This window comes from Ambystoma mexicanum, chromosome 2p, assembly GCF_040938575.1.
Source record: "Ambystoma mexicanum isolate Mex_15411 chromosome 2p, UKY_AmexF1_1, whole genome shotgun sequence".
Taxonomy (NCBI): domain Eukaryota; kingdom Metazoa; phylum Chordata; class Amphibia; order Caudata; family Ambystomatidae; genus Ambystoma; species Ambystoma mexicanum.
This window is the reverse complement of record NC_090923.1, coordinates 1,242,901,527-1,242,921,892: the sequence shown is the minus strand read 5'-3', so window position 1 is coordinate 1,242,921,892 and position 20,366 is coordinate 1,242,901,527. Positions and strand designations below refer to the sequence as shown.

Here is a 20,366-nt window from a genome sequence, read left to right as displayed (position 1 = left end):
AGAAATGTCTTTAGAGCCTTACGGAAATGTAGGTGGTTGGCTATCTCCCAAAGTAGAAATGGAAAGAACGCTCCATAGCTTCAGGGCCAAGACTGAAAAAGAGCACCCACCTGTCCGTGCTCTGCAGAACATAGGAACTGTAAACTAAATTTGAGAACCAGAACGCAGAGATCTAGAAGAAGTATAGCAGGAAAGTTTATGTCTAAGAAAAGGGGGCAAGACTGCTGAGTGGCTTGATGCACAATACAGAGGATATTCACTCAATCCGTTGTTTTATCGGAAGCCAGTGAAGTTGACGCAACAGAGGCATTGTATGAGCAAGCCAACATTCTGCAAAATCTGAAGGCGGTGCAAGTCCGGTTGACCTAAATACATGCCATTACAGTAATCCAGTGATACCATGATGGAAGTGGTGACCATAGAAGACCAGAGATGAAGAGGAATACACAGCCGAATTTCCTTCAGAAGCGTAAGCTTAAGAAGGACGGCATTGCAAACGGAAGCAATCTGTGCAATTGAACTCCAAGGCTTTTCACTGAAACAGTAGGAGTGGGACGAGCCAAGAGAATCCAGCCAAAAATTCGAATTTCACATATGGCTAGACTCCTGAGGGCCAATTATTAAAAAATCTCTGTTTTATCGCCATTGAGCGTCAGCCAATTCTCGGACATCCAACTCCCTATGGAAGCTAGACAAGTTCTTAGTTTGCCAGGGGGTCAGACTCAGGGGAGCCAAGTCAGAAAATCAAAGTGTCATCAGCGTAGGTGTAAAAAATGCTCCATCAGACAAAATCAAAGCTGCCAGCGGGCAAACATAAATGTTAAAAAGCAGAGGGGACGAAGAACGCCTGGGGACACAGCAAGTGGCCATAGATTGGGTGGCTTCCTTCCTGCAGGATAAACGATCAAAGATTATCTGGGGCGAGCATGCATCATTGACCAAACCAGTTGATTGCGGAGTCCCAAAGGGAGCTAGTTTCTCCCCACTATTGTTCAATTTATATCTGCGCTACCTATGCACACTGTTGACTTAACTCAGCATATTTTTTTACCAACTTTGCCGATGACACCCAACTGCTCTTTGAACTAAGTGGGAATTACAATCAAGACAATGACAAACTAACATCATTATATAACATCATTGAATCCTGGATGAAGGTAAATTGGATGTGCCTAAATGGTACCAAAATGGAGCTAATGATCTTCGGAACATCCTGCGCTAGGAAAAAACTGAGCCCAGCATACTCCTCATTTAACATCAAAGAGTCACCAATCACAATATCAGAAAAAGTTAAGACACTTGGCATTTATTTACAGGCATCATTGGACTTGCAGGCATCACTGGGAGCTGAAGCTCAAACAGCCTTTCTTAAAAGAAATTGCCAATACCTCCAAAAACAACCGAAGAACATTCGACCCTTGCTAAACCAACACAACAGCACAACTATTGCTAGGGCCACTATCCTCTCCAGGCTAGACTATGGTAATTCTCTACTACTGGGCGCAAGCAGTAAATGCTTGAAACAATGCCAAGTGATCCAAAACAACGCCATAAGAATCATAACCAGAAAATCAAAGAGAGAGCACATTACAAGTGACAGAAGAGACTTACACTGGCTTGCCTTGGAGGACTGCATCACTTTTAAATCACTCACACTAGTCCATCACTATGATGGTTGGGGCTGGCGGGATGGCCGCAGCTGTGCTCACAGTGATGGGATGGCTGCAGCTGTGGTGGATGTGGCAGTTGTGCCAGTGGAGGCTGTGGTGTCCTCGGTGGTGGTGGTCCGTGGTGTCCGGTGGCAGCGGCGGCTGGTGCCCCTTGTGGTGCTTGCGTGGGCCACTTCGTTGTCAGATGATGTGCCTGAGGGAGTCAGAAAGGCATGTTGTCAGTGAACAGTGTGGATTAATGAAGCTGAGATACATACATTATGTTGGTCGTGGCTGTGCTGTGTCGGGGACATGGCTGTGGTACATTGCATGGTGCATCCATGCTTCTGTTAAGCATACTGAGCTGCAGGATGTGTGATCTTTGTACATGGTAGAGTAGTGCGCTGGGGATACTGTTGTGGTGTACTTCCACTTGCTAGGTACCGTGTTAGGGGGGACATTCACGCTGTGGGATGCTGGGGTGGGGAGGGGTGTGGTATGGATGGGGTAAGCATGGGCTTGCTGCCTGCATCAGTTACGGGACTATAACCTCAGAAGTGATGGGTGGAAGGTTTTAAATTAATCTGAACCCCTGGCATTGCTCTGGGCAACCTTCCACACAACCGTTTTGAGCCCGTCTGTGCCCTTGCAAAAGGGGTACAGCCATATGAAAATCAGTCAGGCACTGCCACCAATGGTAGCAGCCCAGCCCAAGCTACTAGGCCAGGTCATCTCTGCATGGAAACACAAGCAACCCCAGACATGTTTCAGCCTTGTTGGGCCTCCTCAGTGAGGTGCAGCTTTGTTCCCTATGGCACAGCGAGCAAGGGACCCACGTCTGGGCATACCCTCTCTCACATAGTGAGACAAACTATAACCAAAAAAGCGCAAGACCTCCTCCGGGAGCAAGATTAGGATTATCAAGTCTTTTAATCATGTAGTTAGGTGGCAAAAGCTGTACAATATCGGCGTCCGAAGTATCAGAAAACCGCATGTCTGTACGACACAAAATATCTAGTTTAATATCGTCTAAAATAGAAAAGATATCATTTTGATATGCCCCTGCTGATCTGGCGTTAATCAATATACCAAGAACTGGGGGAGGCGCCAAACCAATATTATCCTTACTAAATGGCAGAGCAGCAGTATCTCCCGACTTAGTAGGAGAAGCAAGAAAAAACCCAGCAGGAGGAACAGCTGGCCGGCATGGAGAATCAATAAAAAAGTCCAGAGGAAAACAAGTGGAGGCCGGAGCGAGGGAGACAAAAACCTCCCTCGTGTATTTTCGAGACACAAAGGATTGACGCAAATCAAAACCAAGATTGTCTTGGCAGCATTAGAGATTCCAGGGACTTGGCCTAGGCACGGACGGTGCGCAGACAGGCTTGCCTTTGGCATGCCCCAGGAGCAGGCGCCTGCTGCAAGGATGCCAGCTCTGCCACATAAGTGCTTCAGGGAGTCCACATCGGTTGTGATGCAGCACGGCTAATAATGGACATCAAAGAAAGACTTCTGACTCGAGTTCAGTTTTAAATGAAATAAATTGCAACACAACACTAAATTATACACAATTCAGATAAAAACTCTGCTCTAACCCAATAAATCAGCCCTTCAAACCCCCCACAAGCAATTTCCCCACAGTGTCAGTTTTGAAAATTAGGCAAGGGTAGCTAAAAAGCTAACACATGAAGCTAACAAGCTAACAAGTAAAGCTAACAAGTAACATAAGATCAAGGGAGGAGATCTTACAAACAGCCATGTGTTTTGCTCACTGAGATACATACATTATGTTGGTCGTGGCTGTGCTGTGTCAGGGACGTGGCTGTGCTGTGTCAAGGCTAATAAGACATACATGAAAAACACTTCCTCCTGTAATTCACATAATTCTTCTAGGGCAATAATAGCTTTTGTGCTATGTAATAAAAGTTCACGTATTAACACATTCCTGTACAAAGAGGTAGGGATAAAGAAGAAGACAAAAAAGGGATGGGGGATATTCACAACAAATATACTTGCTCTTGAAAATGCCAAAAATTCCTGAAGAAATAAGCATAGGAAATTCAAATCCATACAAGCGATTTACTGGATTGGCAGGAAACACAAAGAAAATCAAGGCAAAAGGTCTTATATCTGTATCTCATATTATGCAGAAATGGTTTCACTATTATATACACTATATCTATCCATCATAGGGCCTTCTTTGACAAATAGATGAAAACCCTCACTTACATTGTGTCAGTTTGGACCCAGTGCCCCAATTTCTCTCAGTTTACATTCTCAGTTCCGTCCTCATAGTTTCTTACCTATTTGCCATGTAGCAAACAATTTTAGGGAACATGGATGGCTTTCATATTATTTTATTCTACTTAGTGTATTGCCAATGGGTACCTGGGGTCCCTTTTTTCTTTATGAACCCATACACGTTCTTAAATCTGAGTTTTTAAACTACAGATAGTACTGCCCACACATAGTGTTTTTAAAGGCACAACAGTGTATATACAGCACATATGTTGTGTTACAATTAATACATTGTCAATCAATCGTTTGTTGAATTCGGATTCCTCCAGTAACAACAGTTAAACATACAATTTAACAGAAAATAGACACAAAATCAAGTCCTAGTAAAACCAGCCCCCCAATTCACAAAACATGTATTTAAAATCCATACAAAACCGGGCATCTAATAACGTTTAAAATCCTGCATAAAATCAATGCAAAGCCTAACCTTTAATTTAGCCTAGACAGCGTATTAGCGCATTCCTAACATATTCATACAAGTTAAAAATAAAATCGACATTATTACAATTCAGACGATACCATATTACCTCCCAATACTGCACGATGTTGTTCAGGATAAAATGAGGTCTCAGCAATTTCTTGCGTAAATCAGCAAAACAGTTACAGATCAAGAAAAAGTGACCCAAATTCACGCAAAAGCATCAATGAGTCTTTCTTCACACTCCCCATTTAATATATGCATTTAGCAGGAGCACATTTAGGAGAGTCATCAAAACAGCTCTTCTACAATCCAGTGAGATTATATTACACACTTCACCACCTACGACTGTGACAAGTGGAATACATTCTCTGGGATCCTAAATTACCCACCCTTCTCCTGTGTTCTTCCCGATCTACATACATAAGTTGTCAAATATCTCACTTAGTGCCCGAGTTGTTAGACGTGCATAACCCCACTGTTTAAGTCATTAGACTTGTTTCTTGTTTGCATACCAAAGTATTTAAGTGCTATTTGGTCTTTTAGTGTAGGTAGTCTTACGAATGCAAAACATGTATTCCCTGCTACAGTGCATTTTACTTTTTCATCTTGTAATAGGATTTTCCAATGTTTCCTCACAATTCGATACAATTCTTTTTCTTGTACACTGAAACCAGTAACAAACCTTAGCCGAGTAATTTTCCCTCCAGATGCTTTCGGCATTAGTAGGCTATTTCTATCATTTCATTTGATCTTGTCCATAGCTTTGTTCATTTATCTATTTATTACGCGTCGCAGCCCGCAGGCATCAGGGCGCACAAAAAGAGACACACACACACACATAAGACAGACACTTCTGACCTGGAATCCTAATCACGAGTGAGGCTGTTTCAAATCATTTGCAGAACGTGAGGAGGTTACTATCTCTTCGTAGGTCCACCGGGAGTACATTCAAGGCACTAGCTGACTGGACTGGAAAAGATCGACCACTCCCTATTGTTCTCTTAACCCTAGGGCAAATAAGTCACACCATTCTGAGTATGGCCCCTCTTACAACCAATGGTAGATTTTGAATAATGCCTGGCCAAAATCTTCATCCATACTACAATTATGCCATGTCCTCAGAAGTCCCCTATAGGGAAGGCTCCATTTCGTGCTCTTTGCATGTCCACTTTTAGCATATAAAAGTATACTGCATGCTGTAGGGTTTACAAAGAAAGCGGTTTCCATTTTAAAATTGCACACTTCGATAGTTAAATCAAGATGATTCCTTTTCCCCTTGCTATACTAAAATGCAAACTCAGGTAGATGACATATTTCAGGAGGAGGAGTCTCCCGCTCAACAAAAGAAACATATTGTCAATATATCATAGCCATAATATATTCAGTGAATTGTGTTTTATCATCTTACTTTGTCCACGTTTCCTACCACCTGCTAATCATACGGTTGACATACAAGGGTGTAGAAAGGCATGCCCACGGCTGCGCCTCTTTTTTGTCTAAATACCTGGCCTGTGAACAGTAAATAGTTACAGCTTATGCACAGTTCGAACATTTCCAAGAACAGTTAATTATGTTTCATGAACATGGCTTGTTGTAGTTAAAAAAAACATGTTATTGCCTCAATGCCATCCTGTGTTTTATGGTCATATAAGATGATTTGATGTTTAAAGTGATCATCAAATATCCAGGATAATACTTTGCTTGTATCTTGCACAAAATCAGGTAAAGTAGTAACCCATGAGATGAGGAATTTATTCACATAGATTGAAATATTTTCTCATGTTGAAACTATTGAGATTATTATGTGTCTACTGTGAGGGGTCAGCAGTGTGAGGCAGACAACATTGGATGATTGTTCAAAATATGCCATTCTATTACATTATAAATGTTATTAAATGCCTCACTATCCCTACTCATACAAGGATTTCCCTACCAACACAGGATGCCTGGCCCTCACACATAAACATCAAATACACAAAGAAAACATATGGCAATTCATTAGTTCCTGATGTCTTCAATGTTAAAAGGGAAGTTTTGTTAACCAAAGTTACAATAACAGAAAAGCTTGTCCTCTTGGTGATAATGTCTGGCAGAGGGACTCCCAGGACATCCCTTGTTAATTTGCATTTTTAAGTAACTTTGGGTCTCACCCTAAGTTACTAGGGGAATCCAGACGTGGACCCCTTGCTCACTACTCTTAGAGAGGCACAGATCCACCCTACTGATGAGGTCCAACCAGACCGAAACACGTGTCTGGGGTTTCTGTTGGTACTCTTGTTCAGAGGAGAATTGCCTAGCATTTCGGTGCTGGACTGCCCCAGGGCAGGACAAAGACTGATATGTTTGGGATATTTCTTCTCTATGAAAGATAGTGAGCTAAAGACTCTGGGTAAGTCTCTCCTAACCAGGACTAATGTCTGGCAGAGGGACTCCCAGGGCCCCCTTGTTAATTTGCATTTTTAAGTAACTTTGGGTCTCACCCTAAGTTACTAGGGGAATCCAGACGTGGACCCCTTGCTCACTACTCTTAGAGAGGCACAGATCCACCCTACTGATGAGGTCCAACTTGCCTAGCATTTCGGTGCTGGACTGCCCCAGGGCAGGACAAAGACTGATATGTTTGGGATATTTCTTCTCTGTGAAAGATAGTGAGCTAAAGACTCTGGGTAAGTCTCTCCTAACCAGGACTAATGTCTGGCAGAGGGACTCCCAGGACCCCCCTTGTTAATTTGCCTCTTGGTGATAAGACTTTCCACTTCATCAAAATAGCATCAATGCCATTCCCAGCCACAATGCTTTGCCACAACTTCCAGTTCTCCAAGAAGAATTAACACAATTCAAAGGAAATACAACTTTCTGGAAATGTTGATGAAACACAGTTCTTGGATAACACTTAGTATATCTTTCTTTACAAGATTAGGAGTCACAGTAGGTATCTTTATCAGGATGACTTCACAGTATTACTACTTCAACAACTTCTTCTACAATGTTTTACCATGAGGTCCTACTCCCTTTGCCTCATAGTATTCCACATTCATTTGTGCTACTGAAGTCTGAAATCCTCAGACAACCAAATACACCACCACAGCTTCAGTACTTTGTGACACCACCACCGCTTCAGTACTTTCTGACTTCAAACAGGTTTTGGTTATGAAAAGATTCACCTTCAGATACTTCAACACCTTCAGAAAGACAAGGCACTCTTCCTCTGAACCCTCCTTTTCAGTGGGGAGTCTCTTTGTCTGTCTGCCACAACCACAACCTAGAATTGCCTTTGCGTTACACTTCTCTCTTACTCCTACGGTCTTTGGCAATATAGGTTGTATCATCTTTAAAGAATGTTTATAAGTAGCAAGTTTCCCTTCCCTAACCTTGCCGTTATCCCTCTGCCAACTGTTAGCCAGAAATATTACCCAGAAGCTTTGTTGCCACTCTCTTGGCTTCAGGTAATGCTTGGACACTTGTATCTTAGACAATGCTGAAGTTCTATTTGGCTCACAGTACTGTGTAGTTCTCTGGCTTTGGGAAAGGCTGGTTTCAGTCTCACTTGGGAAAATACAATCTTGGCTTGGGCAATGTTTGCTCTCTCCAACTCCAAATAACAATGTTTAAACACTTGACATTCTCTTTGTTAGCAATTGTTGACTGCATTAATAAAGATTCAGATGTCATTCTTCTTCTAAAATCGTAATTAGGCGCACACAACCACTTCTTCATGTGTTTTACAAGGTTTGCTTTTCATAGCATTTGCTTCTCACGCGAGTGAAAGAGAGAATACCCAATCAGATGCGAGTGCTACAATTCAAGTGTTCATTTATTACAAACTCAACAATCAACTCTGCATCACTTCTGCTCATGCAGGAGTGATTATTTAGCTGGATACTGTTGCAGGCAGTGCTCGCACAAGGAATCAGAACGCCTGGTTTAACTCACCGGCTTCTGTGTTCCTTTCTCCGCGTGTTGCACAACTTCTACAACTTCTAGCTTCACTTGGGACCCAAACCCTTCCTTGCTTAAGGCGTCGCCATTCTGGCCACTCAAGTAAGGAACACCTCTCACCCCTTAGACCCACGGCTTCACAACAGCTTCACACCACGTTCTCTGACACACTTCCTGCTGCGCAATCTCTGCAATTAGGTTCACATGGGGAAAGACAGCATTCCTGTACATCTTCTGCTGCACAGCCTCTGCACCTCAGAGTTTGGTGGAACAGGAGCCTCACTGGACAGGCAGGTGAAATCTACTGTATCAGAGTCCCGTTGTCCCCTTGGTTCTCCCACTCTGCCTGGATTGCCAAGACTGTGCTTTCTTCCTTCTGCTTTTATGACTGCATACACTCCAGCCACAGTTCCAGCTCCTTCTAATTGCCTGCACACGAGGGTGCCTGTAAAGCCTCTCAGCTTCCGTCAGGTGTGGGCTATCCGGCTTAATTGCCAGACTACTAATACAGCATGACTCTTCAACCCTTTTCCTCATCCCAGTACTTATGGGATTATGGGACTTCTAGTTCTCAACAACAAAGTTAGACTTTACGAATTCTTCTGTTGTACAAACAGCCATTCAAAGTGTGGTGTTATAGGGAAAGTTAAACAGGGGGGTTTCCTAGTTTTCTTGACCTGTTCCCCCCATGTGATGATCCCGCAGAGCACAACCCCTCCCAGGGTCGGGATCAGGAGGCGTTTGCTCTTCCCTGGCCACATGAGAAGGGTAAAACAAAAGAGGTGATGGCTGGAAGATTTAGAATTACATTAATTAAACCCTGGCATTGCGTTGGGCAACCTTCCAGACCATTGTTCTTTTCCTGACAATCCATTACAAAAGGGGAAAGACCACATGCAAATCAGGCTTGGTCCCACCCCAAAAGGGGCAGTCCAGCCCAAACTGCTTGGTCACATCCCTTCTGCACAAGACCACAGGCATCCCCAAACATGTTTCAGCCTTGTAGGGCCTCATCAGTAAGGAGTAACGTGGGTCTCTAAGCCCAGCAAGCATGGGACCCACGTCTGGGAATACCTGTCCGACTCAGGGTGACTACAGCAAAACAAAAGAGGTGATGGCTGGAAGGTTTAAAATTAATCTTAACCCCTGGCATTGCTCTGGGCAACCCTCAAGACCATTGCTTTTCATCTGCCAAGCCATTACAAAAGGGGAAATACCATTTGCAAATCAGACTTCAGTCCCGTGCCTGCTGTGCCTAGATACCCAAGCTACTCCTCACTGATGAGGCATGCCCAGATTTGAAAAGGGTCCTAGGCCAGGTTTCTGTGAGGAATCATTACTGATTCATCACACTACCCAGAGGAGCTGTCACTGACTTATGCACCCCAAGTAAAAGGTAAATAAAATGGAATAGCCAGATGTTGTACTGTTAAGAAACCCCTTTCTTCATATACTGTTCCATAACACTCTGCAACTAGAATAAGCTTCATCTCTACATTTATCTATACCAAAAGAACAACGCTTCCTCCCTTATCTCTAGATTAGCTAACATTGGGCCTCATTATGAAAGTTGTGGTAATTCTGTTACTGCCACTTTTTGGGAAGTAACTGAATTATCGCAGTTTTTGCCACACCACTGAATTCTGAGATTGGCCTTGAAGTAGAGAATTTAGTTCCAGCATGCTGCTGTAAGTAAATCCTCCACTTTAAGGCAAAAAGGTTGGCAGATTTTCAACATTGATTTGCCGCTTGTGGTAATCTGCCAAAAATTCTACATGGAGTCATGTGGACGCCAAGAATCGGCATACTGCGATAGCTCCTATAAGGCGTGAACTTGGCCTTACAATGAACCGGTGGGCTACGGATCAAAAACAAAAACTACTGACAATAGCGTGCACAGAAGAGGAACTGAAGAAGAATCCAACTAGGATAAAAACGAAACTGGAATGTTGGGATTGGATCAATACGATCGAAAACGCCGCAACGAACAAACTTCTAGCACACCTTGCCACGAATACCAACAAACTGAAAGAACCCATGGAGTATTGCAAAAAATACCCCGACAAACTATTGATAAGAACCTACTTAAAAGCCCGCCTAAATGTATTACCAACTCAAGAAATTCTAGCGATTAGAATGGGTTCAAAGGAAAAAACTTGTAGGCTATGTGCAAACTCCGAAGCAATTGAATCCATAAAACATCTATTGATGCGCTGCCCTGCCCTTCACCAAGCCAGGATCGCCTATTTTTCCCCTTTGACGGCTTCCTCATTTGTGGGGAATGAACATATCTGGTGGAATCAGTTAATCACAGGAGAAAAGACTCAATGGCACACGGCTGCTGCAAAACATTTGAACCTGGCAATGGAAAGAACAAAAGGAACAAAAGTGACAGTGGAGGTCGGAGGCTCAACGAACCTTCAAATAATCTAATTGCAAGGATCGCACCAAATGTAAGACACTATGCAAAATGAATTTGTGAATATTGAAATGAAATTGCGAAGATTGAAATGCGCTCTTGTAAAAATCTCTTTTTTTTGGGATTAAAGACAAATAAAAAAAAATAAATAAAAAAGAATAGGGATTTGCACCACCATACCGCCACTCGTAATCCCATGGTAAGCCCACAGGACCATGTGGCCGTAAATGTAAACAATTTTGGCAGTAAACCGGGGGATTTACTGCTGATTTACTGCAAAACTGATAATGATGCCCATTGTTTTTTTTGTTCTAAAGGGACTTCTTTGCCGGTGTCATTTCCAGAATGATGCCATGGGAGCATGGCGATTCATTTTTTACTCAATTATCCAAAATTGCCAAATCTTCTAATACTAATTTATCATACAATTCCTATGTGCTGAATCTGCAACCTTCAGTCACAGACATGAAAGCAGGGTTCTCATTGATCCCCCTATTACTGCTGATACATGGATCTATGTCCCATGCTTTTGCGCTTCCACTGAGGGAGGCAGACCCATCATAGATTTCACTTTTAGGTGCTAATGACACATTCTATACAGAGAACAGTCTCTGCAACAAAGAAATCACTAATCTCCGAAGACATTACATTCAAAATAGTGCTTTTCTGTGAATCTGCATCTTACACAGTGTGAAGCTGTATTTATTGAGGAATTTGAATAGGACAATCCTAGTTTCTATCAAATCAAAATAAGTAGTACAGGATCCAAGTCTCAGTTCCAAAAGGTCAATCTCGTTGTTTGAAGGTATATATTTCAATACATTGATGTTTACTTTCTATTTTAATCTTCTGTTGATTCTACCTGCCTTTCGCCCTGTTGTTCTTTGATCTTGTCATCATTCCTTTGCTTTGCTTTTCTTCATTTTGCACTCCATGTTTTAATCTTTCTTTTCATCATCCCTTGGAATTTCCATCAAATCTCTGCTTCCCTTCTCTTTGATTGTTCATTCTGAGTAACTCCATTTCTTCTTCTAAAAAAAAAGGACCTCCATCATGTCTCTTCAACTGGGCTTTCTATTTCGAAGGTTGATGGACTTGTGTCTTTTCTATTTTTGACTGTTCCTCTCATTTTGGATCCATTGTTGCTTTGAATCTCTCTTTTGTATTTCTTTAAAAATAAAAAGGAATATTTGGCCAATCCCATAATCCTGTGTATCACACTTGAATTTACGTCTATTGCATTCTTTCATTTAATGTAGATATTTGTCTAAATTCTTTTCCATTTTCATCAACTGACATTTACACACACAATTACTAACATCACTAACTCACAACATATGCTCGTATTAACATCATCATACAACAATACAAACCAGACAGTGACTAGCATTGATATGCAAACTACTGTCACGGGGTTCCATACCTGGAGTCAAGGAGGACACCAGGTCCATACATTCATGTGTCCTGTCTATATTTGGGGACAGTTACAAGATTGGACAACTCAAAATTAAAATAGATCTTCACAAACAAGCAAAAAGGTCTGGACTGTACTCCCATCAGTGGGGGTTCGGTTGCACACCCTCAGATACCTTCCTGTTGTCCAATTTCTCTTCTGCAGATGTGGGTATGTCAGCCTTCCTTGCCTCAGAAGAAGGTTTCCCAGTCTGTACAGTTCCGGGGAGAGGGGTTATCTCAACCTTCTGGCACTGCAGACTCTAGGGTGACTAGTTGTGGGCTTTCTTGATCCTTTACCCCTCTGATGACTTGAAAAGAATGTCTTTTGAGCTGGAGGGTCAGTTTATTCAGTTGGCAGGGATAGTTCGAGAGGGCCCCTTCGATCCAACTAAGCTTTCCTGTGGTTTTTCTTTCCTCACCTCTTTAAACTCACAATAATCACCCTGACACCAGCTGGTACTTCAACAATCTGGTCCTGCCCGTGGCCAACCGCACCCACCAGTATGTGCCTATTCTTCCTATTTATTGCTCCATTATATATTTTATTACTATTTATTATTATTTATCTGTTTATCCTCTGCTCTGCACTTTTCACTCTCCCCTTCCATGCACTTTTCCCCTTTCCCTTTCCCATGTACTTGCACGATCTCAATGTCACTGGGTCTAGTAAGATCGTTGTTTTGTTCTCCCCTGTTCCCCTCCCTTGCCTTGTCGCGCTCTGAAACACTTGTGTACGAGCATGATACAAATAAAATATCATATCATATCATATTTAGGTCTGGCTTCTCTGTCTCCTCTTGGTAGCTTTCCATACCCCCCGATTTTCCAGTTGTGGATTTCCTTTCTCTTGCTGATGTTATACTCTCAGTCCCCTCTCTACCACCCTTAGTACCCCAACCATTCTCCCCTTTTCAGCCTCTTCAAGATAGGTCTCTGATTTACCACCTCCTCCTTTTCTAGTGGTGTCATCATCTCTTAGAGAAGTTCACTCCCCTGTCCTGATGTTATCTTTTCCTTCTGCCAATGAATTTCCCCTAACGTTATCACCTTTTCTCTTATTCCCTTAGCCCTCACTGCCTTCTCTTTTCCCCCTCTGTTATTACCACATGACCTCTGTTTACCACCTGTTCCTGTCCGCTCTCTCCCTCCGATATCGGCACCTCCCCCATCTTTCATACCACCTACTTTTGCTCACTCTCATCCTATGATGGCATCACCCCAGCCTTCCTTTCAAATCACACTCATCCTATGATGTCAACACCTTCTACTTGGCCAACAATACTTCTTACCACCTCCTCCCGCTCTCCACTGATGCCATGGAAACACTCTCCCCTGTCTCTTCAGCCTCTGCTCATTTCACTGCTCTCACATCTCCAGCCGTCTCCAAACATGAGCTCCCTGTTTCTACAAGCCACAATAGGCAACTTGGGCTGGTTGCTTTTATACTCCGATCCTTCCTCTAGAGGAGGTCTGCACCTCGGACGGGTAATTGCGTGAAGGCTGGGATTGGCTGTTCTCCCGGAGTGCAACTGAGGCTGGTTTGGATACGAGGGGGCTACACTGGGCCTATAAGAGACCTGGCTGCCATTTGTAATGGTTGTTTCTCTGCTGACTCTCCCATGTTATTTCTGTGTTGAATTTGCGGTTTCCGTGTTACCAGTGAGTGAATTAAAAGCTGAAACATACTGTGGGAGCTGCTTGGATATTTCGTTTTAGTTGTTCCCTTGTGCATGTGGGTAAATTGCAACATTATCTCCTAGGAGTGAGAATCTTTTGCCCAAAACACTGAATTCACTGTGCATTCCACAAACCTTGTGAAGTCACTCCTGAATTGCCGAATGAAGCATTAACTGTAGCAAAACACTCTCTACCATTGTTAAGTGAAAAGAAACTTTTCCTCTAAAGCGAAATCAGTAGTCCATTTTACAGTTAGGGCATTGGGTCTGCTTACAAGAAGCTTTAGACTCTCTCAGTGGGAGGGGTGGGTTACACAAATATTGTCCAGAAGGGTCACACAAGTGGTATGAGCCACATATTTCTTCCTGGGTTGGTCTGTCCTACTAGGCTCGTAAGGTGGAGAGTGGCAAGACCCTCAAGAGTGGCCTATGATGGGCCATCCTGATTGTCTCATGCCATGTGATGGGGACCAAGTAGGGTGACTCTGGAACCTCCCGATTCCACCGCTGGAGCCAACACCTTCTAGCTCTGGTTAGTGTCCGTCTCCCTGCATCCCCACCTTGCTAGTCAAGACAACCAAGAAGAGGACTTCATCACAATACAAACAAGCACTGTAAGGATGCAGAAGGAGGAGACTGACACACAGGTGGCATAGTGATTGCTATAGACTTATTTGGTGTAAAATAAGGAGAAAATCTATCTTTCCCTATTTCAATGAGGGGTTTCCCTGCCGCAACTAAAGTGCTAATGGGTCTGTCAGGATGTCTTAGTAATTTAGAGAGGCCTCTGTCATGTGTCACAATGGCCCCATCTCTGTCACTTACACTTATAACTAAACTAATAAGTAGCACCAACGTTCTTGGTCCAGGAGAATGACTCCCTGCTCCTGGAATGGCTGGCAAAGATGTGGTTGCAAGTTCTTTACCAGGGCGCATGACTCCCTTCCCCTAGTTTTAGTACTTCACAAACAAAAAAAAGGATTGCAGATCCTCTAACACTAAGCGTCAGAAGGTTCGCTATTTTGTTATCCCAGGGGGAATGACTCTCTTCCCCTGCGTTACTGGTTTGATCCTCACTGCGGGCTCAACTACCAGGAGAAGGAGTCCCTTCTCCTGGCTTTCTTTGGCTTTGCTCTCACTGTTCCTAGTCCCTTCCCCTGGCCTTTCTCTGGCTTCCTTTCACAGTTCACAACACCAGGGGTAATGTCTCCCTTCCTGTGGCCTTTCTCAGGGTTTATTTTATAGTTCACAACACCAGGGGGAAGGGAGTAATTCCCCTTAATGTTGTGAACTATAAAATAAAGCCTGAGAAAGGCCAGGGGACGGGAGACATTCCCCTGGTCCTTTCCTACACTTTGTTTCACAGTTTACAGTTTTGCATTTACTGTTGTGTCCCCAGTTTAAGCGTTTTCCCCTCTTCCCATGTACCTCAAACCTAGGTGTTTTTGCATTTACTGTTGTGTCCCCAATTTAGGTGCTTTCCCTCTAGCCAGGTATCTGAAATCTAGGTGTTTTGCATTTACTGTTGTTTCTCCAATTTAGTCGTTTTTCCTTCTATCCATGTATCTCAAATCTAGGTGTTTTGCATTTACTGTTGTGTCTCCAATTTTAGGCGTTTTCTCTCTTCCCAGGTGTCTCAAGTCAAGTGTTTTCTCCCATTGCCGTTTCTTTCTACTCCAGGTGTCCTCCCCCTAGCGCTCTGTTCCAATTCTAGGTGCTTCCTCACCATCGCTGTGTCTCCAATTTAGGGGTCTGCCCACTACTACTTTTTCCCAGCCCTAGGTGGTGTCCCACTACTGCTGTATTCAAACCTGCGGGTCTACTACTTCAACGGATAGTTAGCCACATTGTCCAAACTCCCCTGCCCACAGCCAACCCAGTGTCCCCCTCATCTAATAGGCATCGAAGGGACCTACGCCCCATAGCCGCCCCAAATGGTCACATCCCCTAGTTAGCCACAAACAGAGATACTAAACAGTGTTTCACCATAGCTAACGCAAGACACAACCACCCAAAGTTAGCTAGAACAGCAGTGGGCGAGTCACCAACTGGACAGAGCTGAGCCATACAACAACCACCAGAGGACCACACACCCGGACTAAGCCAATCTCCCCAAAGGACACCAAAACCACATGGAGACACAAAGGAAAACTGGTAAATGACTGAACCAGAAGGGTTCAGGGACACTGGTTCCACAACCTCATCAACTACAAGCAACAACTAACTACAAACTAAACCACAAACAGTTAAGAATCAATCCCAGGGACCAAGAAACATACCAATCCAAAGAGGACTCCTGCTCCAAGGAATTCAACCTACAACTCGTCACAACATTGAAAATCATGGTGAAGAAAATGCCAAATGGACCGATGACGCATAGAAAGAACAGAGCAAAGACAGACTGCATCACTCGGTACCTCTCCACATACGACTGCTCTGGAAAAGAAGATGAACTACTGGAAATGAACCCACAGGCAAGAAGTGAAACAAATACAGACCACATTGGGACTCCAAACGCAGCAGGACAAATAATGAACCACCCCAACCCAGAGAACATCATGCACAATACTCCAACACGAATCGGGGACAAACTTGAATCCATTACCTTCAACACACCCTACATCTCCAACTGGACAAGAATGGAGCAAAGGACAGGCACCAACACAACTCACCAACCAGAACAAACCTAAACCAAACAACCGTGCAGTCAATCTAATCAGACTACTACGTCGAAAAGATTGCCCATCCAACTCCGCCCAACAGGCACAACCAGGAGAGAACTACCAGCAACAGAAACCCAAGTGACAACACACAGACCCAATTGACAAAAGAACAACCAACAACCCACAAGGGAAATTACACTACAGCCTGCTCAATGTTAGATCCATGACAAAACACTCAACAGAAATCCATGACCTACTGAGCGAAGGAAGCACAGACATGCTCTATCTTATAGAAACCTGGTTATGCGACAGCTACAAAGCCATCGCAAATGAAGCCATACCGGACAATTTCAAATCATTAAACGTCAATAGAGAAAACCAGAGTGGAGGCGGAATCGCAATGATACACAGAGCACATCCAAGCCGCACCACTCACCTCAACCGACGTCGAAGATTGAACTCAATGACAAAACCAACATAGTATTCCTCCTGATCTACAGACCCCCGTCCTACAACCAGAACTTCGTCACGAAGCTAGCAGACTCCATTGGCATTTTATCAACCTACCACGACAGCCTAGTCATACTGGGAGACTTCAACATTTGGTTTGTAAAAGAATACGAAACCTCAGCAAACTCACTCTGCGCACTCCTGGAGACACTGCACTTCAAGCAAATAGTAAATGGATCCACCCACAACCCTGGACACACCCTGGACGCAAACTTCTGCAGAGAAGTCCTATGCTCATCCGCAACACCTACACCAATGGTATGGAGCGACCATTACCTGATACAATTCTACATTAAACTCCAAAGCTACATACTGGCCGGAAAGGAACAACTCCACACAAGCAAGAAATGAAACTGGAAGAACCTAGACCTGAAGTCCTTGACAAACGTACCAGACACGACCCTACTTAGCACCACAGAACCAACCAAACACAAACCCAGACATAGCGTAAAAACACACTCAACATTTGGATTAGCGAGGCCCTAAACACCTGCCACCAGCAAAATCTTGCAAGACCACACAAATAAAAAAAAAAACTGCCGGCAAAATGGTTCACAGATGAACTGAAAGTTTAAAAACAAAACAACTGCAAAATGGATAAAACGTGGAGAGAACAGTACAACCGACAGGACAAAATAAAATACCTAAGACAGCTCAGACTATAAAAATCAACAGTACTCAAAGCAAAAATAAAATACTATGCAGCAAACAATCCACAGAAAGAACTCTTCAGAATCATTCCAGAGATTTAAAATAAATAATCCTTCAAGAAATGTGTCATCCCGACACAAGCAGTATGTGACAGCATCACCAAACACCTAAGATCAAAAACAGAAACAAACCAACAAACCATCAACACAACCCACGCTAAAACAATCACAAACCCTGAACCACAGGCACCGGACAAAACATTGACTACAGCAAGACTCACCTGCCTAGAACCAATCACCAAAGAAATCTTCTCCACACTGATCAAGGACACCAACCTTTAGGATCTCCAAGGGACCCTTACCCCACAGATATCTTCAAAGGAATCCTCAACCACAGAATCCCAGCGACACACTTCCGGAACCTAATGAACCTATTACTCAAAACAGGAATCGTACCAACTGCCTTCAAATCGGCATACATCAAACCACTTGTAAAAAAGGAATTAGAAAGCACAGAAGACCTAAGCAACTACAGACCGATATTCAACCTGCCCCAGCGAAGATTCTGGAGAACCATGTACACAACACCCTACTTAAATATGTTGAAGCAAATGCAATACTCGACCGGTCATAAGTTGACGTCAGTCGAATGAGAGGAACAGAATCAGTGCTCCTATCGATATGGGACGACCTGAACATAAATGCAGACAATGGTGCCCAATCAGCCCGCATACTATTGGACATATCTGTGGCTTTCAACACAATTAGGCATGCAACACTAATAAAAAGACTGATGGAATGTGGCATACAGGAACATGCACTAAGGTGGCTTACCTCATTCCTCACAAATCGAAAGAAAGAACCTACTTACCACCATTCATCTCAAACACCAAAATAATCTCCTGCAGAATTTTACAGGGATCCAGCCTCTCTCCCCATCTACACGTGTCCACTGATGAAAATCTTTTGAACCCACAGACTAACTGCCTACAACTACGCAGATGACGCTCAACTGATAGTGAAGACGACCACTACCGAGGAACAAAATCACTGCCTCAAGAACTGCCTCACAGACATCTACAACTGGATGACAACGAACAACCTCAAACTGAACCCGGCACAAATGAAAATAATGTTCTAAGTCACAAAAAACAATGCAACCAACCCACAACTGGATTGGCCGGTCGGCCGGCTGGCATGGAAACACTACCGGAGACTTCCAACATAGTAAATAACCTAGGAATACTCATGGACAAATGACTATCCCTGGAACCGCACGTCAACACAATCACTAAAAAGTGCTTCTACCTCCTAAGACTACTCAGAGGATTGCTCCTATACCTCTCCTTTCCTCACAGAATCCTAACAAACATATCCCTGATTCTAACAAGAATTGACTACGCAAACAGCCTCTACCTACGAATGCCGGAAAGACTCCCTAAGAAACTCCAAAGGGTCCAAAACAGCACAGACAGGATTCTACTAAGATTAAACAGAAGAGAACACACCACTCCAGCTCTGAAAAGCCTTCACTGGCTACCAGTAAAAAAGAAAAACACATCAAATTCAAAGCCCTCTGCAAAGCCCACAAAGCCTTATATAGACAATGAGCCGAATTCCTCCAAGCCAAGATCAGCCGCTACCAGCCAAAAAGGACCTATGATCAAGTGACAACCTACAAATAGAGAAAAAACAGTACAAAAAAGGAATTTTGGAGGAACAGCATTCTCAGGCCCAAAGAAATTCGAACCACAGAAGACAACATCACCTTCAGGAAATGACTCAAAACTTGGTTATAAAACAGACAATGACAAGCTCAAAAGGACATCAACAGCAAAAACATTGCAGACCAAATGAAACACACTAAGGGACCCAGTCACGGATAACAGCAGCAAAATCAAATAAGACCAGAACGCTGCACCGCTCACCCCTTCACCCTCCAGCCATGCTCAACAACTAGAGTGATCAACAAACAGAATGCCGCCCAATCAACAGACAGATTTAGGGATAACACCCATGCACAATGTATACACCAAGGAAAACTCAGACAGGTAAAGCATTAAACCTAAGCAACACCTAACTTGCCCACCCACACAACTAGGGCCGCCCGGTCGAGTACCACTTCCTCAATTATTATAACACCAGCCGCATACCCTTTCTGCAGCCAACCGCACAACAGGTCCACCCGCAACTGCCATGACTAACCCGGATGAGCACCCAGAAACACACTAGGTAAAATCAACCCTCTGCCACTGAACCCGCAGGGTAAGTCAGCCTCCAAGCCTGTAGAGGAGGCAAGATTGGCCAACGAACCACAACCAAGAACGTTGGTAGATACCTTCAAGCAGCAACCACAGAAAGTCTCACGCCAGAGTCATCATCAAACTAACCGACTTACTAACCCATTTCCCCCACTTCCTGTTCCAACACAACCAACGCCACTACACATGACTAGGGGCTAGCCACGCTGCACATAAACACACAATAATTAATCTAATGTTTGCACCCTACCAACACTGAGTCTCTGAAAACAATACTAGTGGGAACTCCCTACACATAGTCCATCAACACTACACAAATGCACACCAACACAATATATTCATACCCCTAACAGCCATCTGCGACTCTGGACCCGTTATGGATACAACTAACCACTGTGCACGACCCCAAACCCCACCCTAACATC

At 43.6% G+C, this 20,366-nt stretch overlaps 1 long non-coding RNA gene across 1 annotated transcript in view; it reads right to left on the bottom strand.

Annotated features, from left to right (window-relative positions):
* LOC138567385 (uncharacterized) overlaps positions 1-20,366 on the bottom strand; it is a 100,964-nt gene that overhangs the window by 16,522 nt on the left and 64,076 nt on the right. Inside the window, exon 2 of the long non-coding RNA XR_011302194.1 lies at positions 1,612-1,863. This is a non-coding gene — a long non-coding RNA (uncharacterized lncRNA). The remainder of the gene's footprint in view (positions 1-1,611; positions 1,864-20,366) is intronic.